Below are 15,450 nucleotides of genomic sequence, written 5' to 3' on the forward strand. Positions count from 1 at the left end.
GCTCCTTGCATTCACCTTCCCTCACCACCCTGGCCCCGCTCTTCCCCTCAACTCACATAGATGGGCAGGGGCCAGGGGTAGCCAGCCAGCTCCCATGGGCAATTTGAGCCACAGCTCCAGCTTTTTGCCTGTGCTTGCATCGGAAGAGACTTGAGCACAGAGGAAGAGGAGAGGTCAGGTTGGGGTGGCAGAGGGGGCCAAGCAGCAGCAGCAGACCCACACCATGCTAGACTGTCAGGCGGGGGCTGAGGAGAACCAGTGAGAGGGAAGGAGGGGGAGAGGGAGGAAGAGGACGTCACTCTTTCCCCCTTCTTCTGTTGTCACTTTCGCTGGTCTGGACTCCTCATCAGCCGTACCCACAGTGACACAACCGGCATTTTGGGCCGGCTGAGCTTAAATATGGGAAAAAGGCTTGAAGTCCAAACAGGACAAGGACACTTTTTTAATATATATAATAATTTTTATTATTTTTTCCAAATATTTTTAAACATGATATACGTCTTATATATAATACATATTGACCAATTGACCATCTCGGCCTTAGACTTCCCTCCTCCTTGACTACAGTGGTGCCCCGCAAAACGAATGCCTCGCAAAACGAAAAACGCGCAAGACGAAAGGGTTTTTCGGTTTTTGCGTCGCTTCGCAAGACAATTTCCCCTATGGGCTTGATTCACAAGACGAAACGTCTTGCGAGTTCTTGCGAGTTTGTTTCCTTTTTCTTAAAGCCGCTAAGCTGTTAATAGCCGCTAAGCCGCTAATGGCCGCTAAGCCGCTAATAGCCGTGCTTCGCAAGACGAAAAAACCGCAAGACGAAGAGACTCGCGGAACGGATTAATTTCGTCTTGCGAGGCACCACTGTAATGGTTTTCTTATTTATGCTCCAATATTGCATTTTGTTATTATTATTATTATCCTTAAATCCTATTCTTAAATAAATCAATTAAAAATCATACTTGATAATAATTGATAAATTTGACCCTACAAAACTTCTTGTAGCCCTACTTAGCGATGTTCATTGTTTACAATTGTCTTTCAAACACAACATAAATTTATTCCAGTCTTTCAGAAAGGTCCGGTCCTGCTGGTTCTGAATCTTCCCAGTTAATTTTGCCAATTCGGCATAGTCCATTAGCTTCATCTGCCACTCTTCTTTCGTCGCAATCTCTTCCTGCTTCCGTCTTTGGGCCAATAATATTCTTGTTGTAGTTGTTGCATAAAGAAACAATGTTTTATCTTGCTTAAGCAAGACAGAACAAGGACACTTTTGTCCAAAAATGGGGCGATTCCCTTTTTCTAGGGATGGGTGGCAACCCTACTCCCTCCCTCCCCCGCCAAAAAAAATTATTTACTGTAGGAAGTAAGCTGCTCTTGGGACTGGCTTAGAGAGGAAAGGCTTTAAAATCCCTTTGCCTTACAATCTTGATGGAGGGCGCCCGGAATTGCTATTTTAGAAATACATAAAATGCAGTCGCACATTTAATGTAATGTGTAGTTTGGCCTATCAGTTCACCAAGATTCTGTTCTCTTAAAAGTAAGTGGAATGAATATATTGGTCAGAGCAATAGAAAAGTCTACCAAATTGCATGGAGCAATTGCCACTCCCAGCCTCCCACCCACTCCAAGGCCAAAACATAGAGGTTATCATCACAGTAGAAGGCATTCACCACCTGTCCAGGAGTAATAAAGGTAAAGGGACCCCTGACCATTAGGTCCAGTCGCGGATAACTCTGGGGTTGCGGCGCTCATCTCACTTTATTGGCCGAGGGAGCCGGCGTACAACTTCCGGGTCATGTGGCCAGCATGATTAAGCCGCTTCTGGCGAACCAGAGCAGCGCACGGAAACGCCATTTACCTTCCTACTGGAGTGGTACCTATTTATCTACTTGCACTTTGATGTGCTGGAGCTCACCCCGTCGCGGGGATTTGAACCGCCGACCTTCTGATCGGCAAGCCCTAGGCCAGGGATCAGCAAACCTTTTCAGGCAGGGACCGGTCCACTGTCCCTCAGACCTTGTGGGGGGGCCGGACTATATTTTGAAGCGGGGAAAAAAGAATGAATTCCTATGCCCCAGAGATGCATTTTAAATAAAAGCACACATTCATGTAAAAACATGTTGATTCCCGGACTGTCCGCGGGCCGGATTGAGATAGCAATTGGGCCAGATGCAGCCCCCAGGCCTTAGTTTGCCCACCCATGCCCTAGGCTCTGTGGTTTAACCCACAGCCCCACCCGCGCTGGAGTAATAAGCATAACCCCACAATTCTTACTTGCTGGGGACAGGGCGGGAGGAATGGAAGATGCTGCATACTAGCGACCTCTGCTGGCAGAAGTATAATTATTCAAATAATGCAAATACCGTAGTACTGTAGTAGAAACAGAAAGTGCTTGAGGAATTCAGTCTTTGCAGATTTTTCTACCTGATCTGTATCTCTTGGCCTAATATGCAGATTGGAACTTAGCTATCCACCAGATTTCATGCTTTTCCAAATATTGGAATGAATATTTTTGCTGATGAGTGTTTCTGGTCTGGACTAACATTCACCAAAAAATGGCCACAGGACAGTTTGCAACAAAAGAAAGGCAATATGAAACATAATACTGTACATTATAAGCAGAAACATTAAAAATAATTATCATACAGCACATAGAAAAACCATAATTAGCAGCATCACAACATAAAAAATTACACCAGCCTTTAAATACCTTTTTTTCAAAGTGAGTTTTTATCTGGTTTCGGGTGGCTATAAAATGGATCCTCCAGTGAGTTGTAGTCCAAGATATTTGGAGTCTATATGTTGAGGAAGGTTGGTTTAAACATTAAAAAAATGCATTTAGGTACATATTTTGAAATAAACATATGTTTAAATTGTATTTTGAGAGAAAATACACATTTAAATATGCATCAAAGTACCGTATGTATTTACATATCTGCCTTTGAGAGGAAGTTAAAAAGAAATTTGCAGATCATTGCAACATGCAAAAATGTCCTGGACTGGAAATACACATATAAACCCATCCCTACTATATGCACTGCAGCCCTGGCTGTTTATTTGCCATGGATTAAATAGAAGTTCTCTAGCTTGTTTGTTGCACAACCTTGCCTTTTTATTCTTTGAGAAGAATCAAAGAGAAGAAGCAGAGTTGGAGGTTATCTAAGTCATTTTCAGAAGACCTTGACTTGAGGTGGTTAGATCCCAGACATTGTTTCTAGATGCTCCTTTAAGCACTTGGGAAGTGAAAATTGCCAGGGGCGGAGCAGCTTATCAGTACATATTGGACAAACAGTTTGCTTCTGGGGCCCTTTCTTGCGTATGCTTGCCACCTTTTTCCTGCAGAAACTCCTTTGCCTTCAACACCTGCGTTCCCAGCAAACATTTAAGAGAGTGAAGCATTTCTAGAAATGGCTAGCCAGGTGAGGTGGAGCTGCCATGCTAAGTTCCTGGCAGGAGGTTCTCTATTATTTACCTGGACGAAGGGTGGATTGGTACAAATGCACTCGCTGGAATGCCAAATTGGTGGCACTGATGTGTTTGCCAGGCAAAGGGCCTTCTTGGTTGTGGCACCCGCTTTGTGGAACGCCCTCCCATCAGATGTCAAGGAAATGAACAACTATCTGACTTTTAGAAGACATCTGAAGGCAGCCTTGTTTAGGGAAGTTTTTAATGTTTGATGTTTTATTGTGTTTTTAATATTCTGTTGGGAGCTGCCCAGAGTAGCTGGGGAAACCCAGCAAGATGGGCGGGGTATTATTATTATTATTATTATTATTATTATTATTATTTATTAGCACTCTACTGACCTCCTCACCTCGCTTCTTCCCAGTAAGCCAAGAGCATTACATCTGCCAGGAATCTAGCATAATCAATCCACTTCACCCAGCAAGCTGCTTTTGAGCATTTCTCATCACTACATCTTGGAAAAAACTTTGCCTGTGTTGCAGGTCAGTTTTATTTATTTATTATTACGTCTGTATCCCGCCTTTTCTCCAAGGAAGTCATTTTATCCTCACAGCAACCCTGTGAGGTAGGCTAGGTTAAGTGATAGGGAAGGGCCCAAGGTTTCGCGGCTGAGTAGAGATTTGAACCCTGGTCTCCCTGGTTCAACGTGCTAACTGCTGCACCACACTGACGCTCTCATCAAAAGAAGACAATTTGCTAGTGTTCGAAAACAGTTGCTCCCTTGTTGCCCCCCCCCCCAAATATTAAATATAAAGAAACAGATTAGGGCCCGAGAGCAGATGATCCTGCGCTGTTTTTGTAGGGTGCTTCCAGACATGGGGGTGTTGTCTGATGGGTGCTACACATGCATGCAATTTTTTTCAAAACACTCACACGTTGGCATCAAAATGCTGGCCTGTATTTTCCCCCATTTAATCTTTATTTACCCTTTTCAAGGGAAATCCGAGGGTGGTGGAAAACCTGTTTCCAGTGACTCATTTGTGATACCTAAACAGCCTGTTTGCAACATAAAACTGCTCTTTTTTAGATTAAGTAGCTAAGTCAGAAGGAAGAAAATACAAGAAAATGAGAAATCTAAAGGAGAAAGCAAGAAAAAAGGAAAAGAAAGAAAAAAACTAAAGAAAGATGGAGGGTAAAATAAAAGGACTTCTGGCTCTCTGCAGCTATCTGTCCATATGGTATTCTTTCTTTAAGATCCAACCATTCTATATTCTATAAACTTCTATAAAGATCTTCAATCTTCTATAAAGATCTTCTATAAAGATCTTCAATCTTCAAATACAGATATTACAAGTTCATTTTCTCTTTCATGCAAAAAATCCATAAGAAATTTCCAATCCTTAGCAGACATTAGTACCGTATTTTTTGCACCATAACACTCACTTTTTTCCTCCTAAAAAGTAAGGGGAAATGTCTGTGCGTGTTATGGAGGGAATGCCTACGGGTGGCATGCCTGCGGATTTTCCTCCTCTAAAAACTACGTGCGTGTTATGGTCGGGTGCGTGTTATAGAGCGAAAAATACGGTAATTATTTTTCTCTAATTAAACATGCTGGCAACTGTGTTTTCTATGGATTGCTGTTTGCTCCGATTCAGCGGTAAAGCATGAGATTTTGCAGAGAAAGAGCCAAGACAAACAAAAACAAAAACCCTGCTCAGATATGGAGCTTTAAAGTGCAGGCCTGTGCCTGGAAAGTGCAGCGCAGAAGGAAGTCTGGATGAGCCCTGAGTTCAAGAGGCGCTGATTTGGTAGTTCCTCATTAAAGTGCTTTTGAAAAATTATTTCTCCTCCATCCCTGGCAAACACTTATAAAAGTCTTGCTGTACCCTCCAGACACCAGTACCAGACTTTAGTTGTCACCCCGCACCCATGATGCTGTCTGAACACACATCACCCTGCTGTGTGGCAGGGCCAGTCCAGTTTTGCACCTAGACAAAACTTTCAAAGTCTGTCTGGGAAAAAGATGATGATCCATCCCTGGCCATGTGCTGGGCCTTTCTTTCTGTGCTTGCTGTCTGCATCTGTCTGCGTGATCCAGGAAATCTTCACACCATCACCAGAAAAGGCAAAAGTCATGCATCAGTCACTGTCTCTAAATAGGTACACAATGGGTGATTAGATTAGTTGCTGACTGTTTCTTTGAAATGATGCGTTCTGTTGGCTGGCACTTTCGGAACTTGGTTTGCACACTGACTTTAGAGCATCCGAGTGGAATAGCCTCTTCGGATGCTATATATCAATTTGTGTGGCCTTGTCCATTGGAGATGTAATACTCTCTGGTAAAGAAAGAACATACGACACCTTCCGTAAACGTTTGAAAGTTCTTAGTCACCCTGCAGCCTTGTCTGAAAAGGTAAAGGGACCCCTGACCATTAGGTCCAGTCGTGACCGACTCTGGGGTTTCGGCGCTCATCTCGCTTTATTGGCCAAGGGAGCCGGCATACAGTTTCCAGGTCATGTGGCCAGCATAACTAAGCCGCTTCTGGCGAACCAGAGCAGCACACAGAAACGCCGTTTACCTTCCTGCCGGAGTGGTACCTATTTATCTACTTGTACTTTGATGTGCCTTTGAACTGCTAGGTTGGCAGGAGCAGGGACCGAGCAATGGGAGCTCACCCCATCACAGGGATTCGAACTGCCGACCTTCTGATCAGCAAGCCCTAGGCTCTGTGGTTTAACCCACAGCGCCATCTGCGTCCCTTGTCTGTATCTGCAGCCAAATACCTAGCTGGCTGGTGGCATCCACTGTTTCCTCAAAAAAGTGCAGTTAGGGGGACGTATGCATGAATTAGGGTGTTTGGGGTAGAAAGATAATGGGGCAATTGGGTGCAGCATGTTGCAAATGAGCGAAATATATGAGATTGTAGTATGTGTTTGCTGCTTATTTCAGGCCCAGGGGCCAAATGTGGTAATCTGGGTCCTTCCATCTGCCCTTAGGGCTCTTTTCAGGCAATACCACCCACCGGCTTTACCTCACACCCTCCTTGAGTGTTTTTTGGCTGGGCTGCAATGTGCCCTTGAGCTCTCAGACTGATTATCGCTTGCCTAAATGGAGGAGAGAGGGAGATGTGTATGTCGAAACTAGTGTACTGTACAAAGGTAAAAACTACATTCATTGTTCTGCCCACTTTGCCAGAGCTAAGGCTCCTGCTAGTGCAATGGGGCTTCCCCCACTTCCCCCCAAATCCACTCTGGAGAGTCATGAGAACCCCCCAGAACAGAACGTAGGGAGAGGAGAAACAGAATAGTTCTGTCTGGCAATTACAAATGCTTATGCTGATCTGCCTCAGCAAGGCAGCGCCATGTAAAGTGTGTTACATTAGTCTAGTACGTGTGACTGTGGCAAAGTCTGCCTTCCTCAGGACAATTTGCAGCTGGCACATCCCCGATATTGTGGAAAAGCACCCTTGGCCACAGCTGTCACTTGTCAATTCAGAAGCCGCGGTGGACTCGGACGTGCTTCCGAGTTGCAAATTTGCTCCTTAAGAGGGGACTGCAACTCCATTCAGAATGGGCTGGATTCTGTGAAAAGATGCTCTGCCAGAACCTCCATCTTGCCTTGACTGAGCTTCAGTTTGTCTGTTACATTATACCCCTCGTGAGACAGATTCTTCACACTTACAATGAGCAGAATTTTCAGGCTTTATAATGATACAATATGGAAAAAGCCAGCTGCCTTAACTCTACAGCTGCTCCCACAGCTCCATAGTATATAGATAGATTACTGATAGGCCTAATCAGTGGCCGTATTGTATGACGGTCAGAGTTGAAGGGAAGATTACCACAAATATACTTTGGCATTTTACCTTGAAGTGTGGTAAACAAGCCCAGAGGGTTTCTTCCTCTGAATAAACACCACACATTGCTTCAGTAACCAATAGAGCAGAGTCAGTAAAGTTTCCAGGATTTTTGAGCTGTTCTGCATGTTTGCCTGAACTGAAAATTAGCTGCTCAGAGCGGACTAAGAGGAAGCAGTTGTTATGACTGATAATCTTAATTAAAATAAATTAATTTATACCATGCCTAAGTGGCAATCATTTTGCAAGCACCATCTTATTCACCCAACACTATAATACAGGTTATTCCTGCTTCGCAGATGGGGGATGGGGGCAGAGAAGCAAAATTTGCTCAAGGGAGCCCATTGGCTGAATTTTTGAAGTCTTCAAAAGTTCCAAGGTTCACATTTTATCCAGTGTGGTCTTGTAAGGGCTGAGCCAAGAGCAGCAGTCTGAGGTGGGAATCAAGAACCGTAGAACTAAGTCATCAGAACCAAAGAACAAACTGGGAAGCCGGGTTAAGAAACAAGACAGGAAGTTGGCTGGGTCAAGAAGAAGCCACACCTTAGGGCTGAAAAGCAAGTCAGGACTGTAGGAAAAACCGGGAGGCAGAATCAACAAGCAAGCCAGAACCAAAGAGCAACCAAGATATCAAAGCATGCAAAGACCTAGGAAGGTATTGTTTCTCAAACAAGTTTCAGCTGCAACAGGAAGCCTGCTTATACTGGAGTTTCCAATAACTAGCCTGGGTAAGCCTTTATTGAGCACCCAGGGCCTGAGAATACTTACTGTGAACCTCCCCCTGGAGTTCAACTACCACTATGGAGCAGCTACCCACAGATCCCACTAGTTGTTAAGCGTTGGGTATGAAAAGAAGGAGCCCAGACTGTAATAGCAGCTTGTTTCCAAAGGGCAGTATGGGGAATCTATGCTCAAATAACTGTTTTTGTTGTTTCTGGTGTTTGGTTGGGAACATGTGAGGAAACAGCTGCACAGAGAGCGATTGGGTTTTGGCAATATAGGAAACAACTTGATTTTCTGCGCCCTATTCTGAAGTACACTACTGGAGCAGGTGTCTTAAAAATGGTCTCCAAGCAACGTCTCTTCATCAGCGCTTCACTTTCTCCATGTCAGCACAGGCTGCAAGGCAGCTTCTGTGTAGAAGTAGTGAGGCTTTCGAGACTGACTGGGGACGGTATAACCAGTGGATTTGAAAAACAATAGTGAATGCCCTCCTCTTTGTGCCTTAGAATTAGCTGTGCCCCCCCCCCCCACATACACACCCTCTTATTTGCTGTGCTGTCCAAAGGGAAATGCAGCTGAACCCACACAGCTTCTGGCCTCAGTCCCACCTTGAGCAGGCTGGATCAGGCCAGGGCCCCATCTAAGTCAGCATCCCAATGGCCAGCCAGATGCTTGTGGGAAACGAGCAGGACCTGAGCACAAGAGCACTCCGCCCCCCCTGCAGTTTGAAACAGCTGTGGGAGGAAGGGGGGCTTGACCCTTCCCCTGTCTATTTCTTTCTCACTGCAATTTCTGCCCAAAGGCTGTTTTCCTTGCTTGCAAAGGTAAACATGATCAGGAAGAAAAAACCTTGGAGAGGAAAATGTATTGCAGGGAAAGGGAAGGAGGTGCAGTGAAATAGTGGCAGATGTGGGGAGAGGAAAGCACCCCTCCTTCACTACTGCAGACCACCATCTTCCCTAAGTTGTTTTTCCTTAATACAGTGGTACCTCAGGTTACATATGCTTCAGATTACAGACTCCGCTAACCCAGAAATAGTACCTCGGGTTAAGAACTTTGCTTCAGGATGAGAACAGAAATCGTGCTCCGGCGGCGCGGCGGGAGGCCCCATTAGCTAAAGTGGTACCTCAGGTTAAGAACAGTTTCAGGTTAAGAACGGACCTCCGGAACGAATTAAGTACTTAACCCGAGATACCACTGTAGTAGCAGTAGTAGCAGCAGCAGCAGCAGCTGTCAGGGTATTGTTAAATGTGTTTGAATGTAATGTGTAACGCGTAGTAGTTTTACCCTCAGTACCAAGTACAAAACAGTGTTATAAAAAGTGGCCCCTGAGCTTTCTGAAGTGTAGCAACATCTGGTATCCAAATACTAATGATCTCATTACTTATCATCGGAAGGCTCAGAGTATGTTTATATTGCAATGAGTTATAAGTGTGGAATCAAATTAATTTTGGGTATGCAGTGCCTGTGTGTTGGTCTGGATCTGTCTGCAGTGAAAGCAAACATACTGCTGCTTTCTCTTTTTCAGGGGCAAGGGAGGGATTCCTGGTAGCCTTTTGCAAGAAAGAGGCTGTCCCTCTAGTCCCTCCCCTTTGGTGCCATGTGTTGGATTGTCCTTCTGTGCCTGGAAGGATTTGGCTGTGCTGATTCCACTGTGGCTGAAAAGGTATTGCTCACCTGCCCCTCCCCTCTGACTCAAGTCAAAACAAGTAACACAGTTTCTTTGGCAGAGCAAGACAGTGCCTGGAAGAGGGAAGCAGCCGAGGGGTCGGAAGTGAGAAGTCAACGAAAAATCCAGCAGCTTTGGAGATTGGAACACCAGGGCAGAACAGGCTTCCTCTCGCTCATTTTTCTCCTGATACCAGCTATTCTGAATCGGGGACCGAGCCCGGCAGGTAAGGGAGTCCTGTTGCTTTCTGATTCAAAAAGGGAGAGAGAGCTGTTGTTTATTGGTGATCAATATTTCCAAATCATTACAAAATGTTGTGGAGTATTTATTTTTCGGAATGTAAGTATCCAGCTTCCTGGTGTTCATGAGATAATTAGACATAGAATGGGAACTGCTACTTCATTGGGGTGAATCCATTAATACAGTGGTACCTCGGGTTAAGTACTTAATTCGTTCCAGAGGTCTGTTCTTAACCTGAAACTGTTCTTAACCTGAAGCACCACTTTAGCTAATGGGGCCTCCTACTACTGCCGCGCCACCGGAACACGATTTCTGTTCTCATCCTGAAGCAAAGTTTTTAACCCGAGGTACTATTTCTGGGTTAGCGGAGTCTGTAACCTGAAGTGTATGTAACCTGAAGTGTATGTAACCCGAGGCACCACTGTACTTGGTTACATTTTTTTAAAAAAACAGAGCTCTGGTGAAATCAGCAATTCTCTTCCTCTTCTCTATGGGTTATTTCACATGTTGCAGATTCCCTGCTTAAAGGAAGTCACAACTATAGCATTAAAATCCACAGATGGGTTGCCATGTGTTGCATGTGCAAGCTTTTTGTCCTGGTTGTGGCTTCTGAGTGTATGCGGTTACATCTACATGCTGCCTGCCTGTGATTTCTTACATGGAAGTTGCTTTTGTATTGGAAATCCATAATATGAGGTGCAGTTCTTGGTCTGCTGGGACCCTGGGCGCTGCCCTGTTGTTCTCCCTCTCTCTCTCAGTCCTCCCTGTTTCTGCGGGGCAATGCAGAGGAAGCTCTCCTGGGCTAAAAGGTGGGAAGGCAGCCTGGTGACTGGAGGCAGAGCAGAGACAGAAAGGGCCTCAAGACAAAATCACTCTCGGTGCTGTTTATCTTGCCTGGTGGGAGGAAGGAGTCTTTGGCAGGGACTGTATGCGCATAGGAATGTAGGGGCCTGCAAAACTGGGGTTATTTCATGATGCTTTTATCCAGCCAGTAGTAACTGGTGAAGTGATGCATTGGGGAGTAAGAGGCTGCCACCAATGAGGGATTACCAAAGGGCCGGCGAGCTAGATGCCTTTACCAGAGGGATGTGGCGGCAGAGATATAGGGGCTGCTAGGTCTGCAGGCATATGGCAGCTGACTAGCTGGCATCCCCCAAGTGTGGGCATGAGCTATGATACCAGCAGCTATGATATAGCAAACGAGGTATAATGGGAAGGTATTGAATTGTGGGAGCTCCCACCTGGATATGTGGAACCCTTCCTTCAGTGGAGGCAAAATAGACAGCCAAGCTTTTCAGGGTGTGGGGTATCTGGGAGGCTCCTTGGGGGAAAGGTGGTGATAATTATTGCTTAGTATTGAGATTTTAATCTCTTAATTGTTCAATTAATCAATTAAAACTGCACAGTTAATTAAAAATAATAATTCAGCCAGTTGGCAGCCCTCTTTCTGCCTTGGTGTGTAGAAGACAAACGAAAAATAGCTCACTCAGCATGAGTTACTTTTAAAACTGCCCAGGGGGTTGTTTAAACATCTCTGTGACTATGGTGGGGGCAGGAGGAGGGCTTTGACTCACAGTCTGGGATTGGGCACCTGGAAGACTTTTCCGGATTATTGGTTTATTGCACGATAAACACACAGTTGTCCGTATTATGGTGTTAAATGTCTGACATGTCTTTCCTGACGTAGGGGGTCTGTTCTGGCCAGGGATATGGTGTTTTCTGAGCACACGAATTGCTGTGATGTGAAATTGTAACACACTTCTCATAGCTCGCCCATCTATTTGTAGCTTTCAGCTCTGTCTGGACTATGATACTGTTTTGTCTCTTGTGCAGAGATGGGTAGAGAAACTGTGGCCTTCCAGGTGTTGTCATTGGACTCCCTCTCCCATCATCCCCAAGCTAGTATGGCCAATGGTCAGGAATGATGGGATCTGAAGTCCAACAAGGAGAGTCATAGGTTCACTATCTATTGTTTTTCACATTGCTGGTGGCAAGCAGCATTCGTCATAGGGACATGGGAGGCTTCTTGAGCCCAACTGGGAGGCTTCCTGGTGTGCTTAGCTCATTACTGTCTACACGGACTGGCAGCAGCTCTCCAGGGTTTCAGGGCTCTCTCCCAGTCCTACCTAGAGATGCTGGGATTGAATTTGGAACCTTTTACATGCCAAGTGTGTGCTATGCCACTGAGCCACAACTCTGAGATTATGTCCCAATAACACTGCCACACATTTCCCTTCCCAGTCTTGCACAATTCTATAAACTGGTGTGGGTGGGTGGGTGGTGTGTTTTGTTGCTGCTGCTGTACTTATTTCTCTGGAGTAGAATGTGCCCTTGCTGTATTATTCCAGCACAAGAGAGCTTCATCACACCCATGTCCCACCAGTTTGTTAATCTTACCACCACCAGTCTTTTTCCCCCCAGTTCCAGGCTGTGCACTTATTTTCTTCAGTCCTGGAACATCTTGTGTTCAAAACCAAAAGTAGTGTTCTAAGTACAGGGGGAAAGGTAGGGGGCTTTCGGTGAAACCACACCTGCCTGCATTTTAGCTAAATCACAGTTTCGCTGCCACTTCTAAAAATGATAGCTATTTGGCCTCCAGGCCTGAGGCTCACCATCATCCCCTCTGGCCACCCTGAAATTTGAGCATGGAGAGCAGGGAGTAGGACTAAGGATGGATGGATCTGCCAATGTCCGTTTCCCAGAGTTTCTCATTATTCTGTGCTTCTTCCTTCAAATTCCTCAAGTCCTCATAAATGTTCATCAGCGTTTTAGTGCAAATCTCCCCTGCTAAACACATTTTTGGGGGAAGCAATTATCCCTAACATAATGCATTTTGTATGTAGTTTTCACTAATATATGCATTTCATGCACACTGTTCCCTGATATACCCATTTTTGGACACATTCTTTGGCTGGACAACTGCTTCGCAAAATCTGGAGAAATCCTTCTAAGGATAACTGCGGTTCTGCTTGCATATTGTTTTAGGATGTGTGGAACAGGGAGTTTCGAATTAAAATGTGAACCAAACGTAATTTCTCTCAAACCCTTAGGCAGGACATTGCTCCACTGAGTCCAACTAATAACCCCTCTTATTTAAACAAGCAAACCAAACTTTATTCATTGCTGTTATCTGGAAAGCCCCTGAGTATGTGTCAGTAGGTCAAAGTTGTACCGGCTGCAAACATATCCCGGAGGGAGTTTTGTCAGGCTGAGTAGTTGGGCAAGAAATTCGTAGAAGATAACTAATTTTCTTTGCAGAGCTGCAGGTGGGACACCATCAGCCCTTTGGAATTTTGGCTGCGATGCTTGATGGTGAATGTGCTTCCCCTGAGTAGGCATGTCCAGCATTTCTAATCTTCCAATGGGGATTCTGCAGACATAGAAGGATACGGAGGCTGATTCTCATAACCATTAGCCTCATATTGGTTACTGCAACTCCACATGAAATTGATTCATGCACTGAGCTGGTTGTGTGCAGGCCACCAATTAGGTGGGAAAGTCACCTGCAATTAGCCTCACCCACATGGTTCTTCTGGTGCCAGCACCCATGTGCACCAGACATCAAGCCAAAGGAAAGTGACTCCCACATCGCACATGAATGTGAAGAGGGGCAGGCACTTAGATGTTGACTGCATGTTACGCACAAGTGAGCCCTGGTGCTATATTCCTCTTCTTTTTTGCGGGGGGGAAAGCCACTTTCCCAGCTATTTGCAGCAGTGAAACCACAGGCAGGGAGATGTTTTGGCATGTCGCCTCCCACTACTCCTCTGAAATGCTTTTCTTTAATGATGATGGTGGTGGTGGGGCTCTAATAGATGCATTTGATTATAATGAGTTGGCATCCCCTCCGTCTAGCTGACTTCCGACCCTGAGATTTCCCTTCCTTGAGGAGGGGGAGTCATGTGGTTCCATTGCAACACGGCGGAGGTTTGATTACTCAATTATAAAACATCTTGTTTTGGTTCAAGACGCCAAGGTTTATGGCATGAGCACAGTTTCTCTACAGGAGCCTGCAGACACACCTTTGGGTGCTAAAGTTTTCAGAGGGCACACAACTGCCTTCCAGATTTTGCTGGGAAATGCTTGGAGTTTGCCAGTGATTCCTGCTAGTTAGAGCGGAACTCGGGAAGAGGGTAACCTGGACGAGAACAGACCACCGAGACAACTTTTACAATACTTCCTATTTCAATCTTGCTCTTTTACAAGGAGCCTGGAATTCCACAGTCTGCTTCCCAGCTTGGTATATTTGATATTACGTACATGCTCAGGAGTTAAATAAAAACTGGGCTCTGTGCCCAGGGAAACTAGTTCTTCTCTGGTAGAAAGGTTTATGCATCTACTCAGCGGCTGCCTGAAGCAAACTTCCTCTTGGCTAGCAAACAGGCAGCGTGAGTCTAATCCACAGGCGAGATAAGCTTATTTGGCACAGAGGACCCCACTGGAAATGTTGTTTGCCATCACATATCCACACTTTTCTCTACAACCATGAGTGTTAGAAATGTGCTGGTGTTTTTTAAAATGAAAACTGGGAAGTCTCGGGATTCTAACAAGTCCATAGGTTGCCTAAAAAGGACCTTGCCTTATATGTTGCACAACCCTCTTCTCGTCTTTCCCAGGCATTGAGAGCTGTTTGTGCAGCTTTAAAGAGGCCAAGGCAGCAGGGTAATAGCCCAGCGCGGGCAGAACAAAAGAGAGGGTGTAGACTTGGAATATTTGGATAGGAATTGGGCAGCTGAATATATTCAGGAGGGGTGTGTGTGAATTGTTGGAACTAAACTTGCTTAGCTGCCTAGCATCTCTGCTTATTTTTGCAATCAAACTGGGAATAACCTACTTAAGGGCTGCATGGATTCCTGGTAACGTAATATCTTGCATCAGAATGGGTCTCTTCAGTTTTGGTGGTGCTTTAACATGCTTGGACATGTCATTAGGATGGGTCTGGAGGCAGGAAGGACCAGTTAGAAGTATGTAGCCTTATCGTGTACACGGATGATCATGTCAATCTTTGCATTCAGAATAGGAGAGAATGGAAAGTGACTTGAATGAATGTTTCCTTCAGAAGCCCCTTGACTTGAAAACTTTGTTGACTGAAAAATTGCAGCCAGTTCACCCTACAGAGCAGATTAGGTTTCAGGGGTTGTGGCTTTATTGCTTGGTTAGATGTTAGTCTCACACGTCAGTTTATTACGCTGTGTTATGTTTTTATTTTCAGTGGACTGCAAAAGTTTCAGTATGCAAAGGTTGCATCTCTTTGTTCAAGTAGAATTGCGTTCTGGATTTTATGCTGATCTTTGGAGCCTCCCACAGGGCTCTTCAAGTTTGGATTATCATTCCTTTCATTGGAGCTTGCAAAACACTGTGCCTTTGCCTGTGCAGTTTGATTAAAAACCACGTGGACTAAAACAGGTCACCTGGTGTCATTGTGATGTCATAGGGATATAAGGGTCTAACCCATGGATAGGCAAACTAAGGCCCGGGGGCCGGATCCGACCCAATCGCCTTCTAAATCCGGCCCGCGGATGGTCCAGGAATCAGCGTGTTTTTACATGAGTAGAATGT

At 45.2% G+C, this 15,450-nt stretch overlaps 1 protein-coding gene across 4 annotated transcripts in view; it reads left to right on the forward strand.

Annotated features, from left to right (window-relative positions):
* Positions 1 to 3,828: 3,828 nt before the first annotated feature.
* The window catches only part of INAVA (innate immunity activator), a 32,480-nt gene continuing 20,858 nt past the window's right edge, over positions 3,829 to 15,450 (forward strand). For all 4 annotated transcript variants that reach the window (XM_053392887.1, XM_053392886.1, XM_053392888.1 and 1 more), the window contains exons 1-2: positions 3,829 to 3,944; positions 9,713 to 9,877. The gene's annotated coding sequence lies outside the window, so the exon portion shown is untranslated. The remainder of the gene's footprint in view (positions 3,945 to 9,712; positions 9,878 to 15,450) is intronic.

This window comes from Podarcis raffonei, chromosome 6 (genome assembly GCF_027172205.1).
Source record: "Podarcis raffonei isolate rPodRaf1 chromosome 6, rPodRaf1.pri, whole genome shotgun sequence".
Taxonomy (NCBI): domain Eukaryota; kingdom Metazoa; phylum Chordata; class Lepidosauria; order Squamata; family Lacertidae; genus Podarcis; species Podarcis raffonei.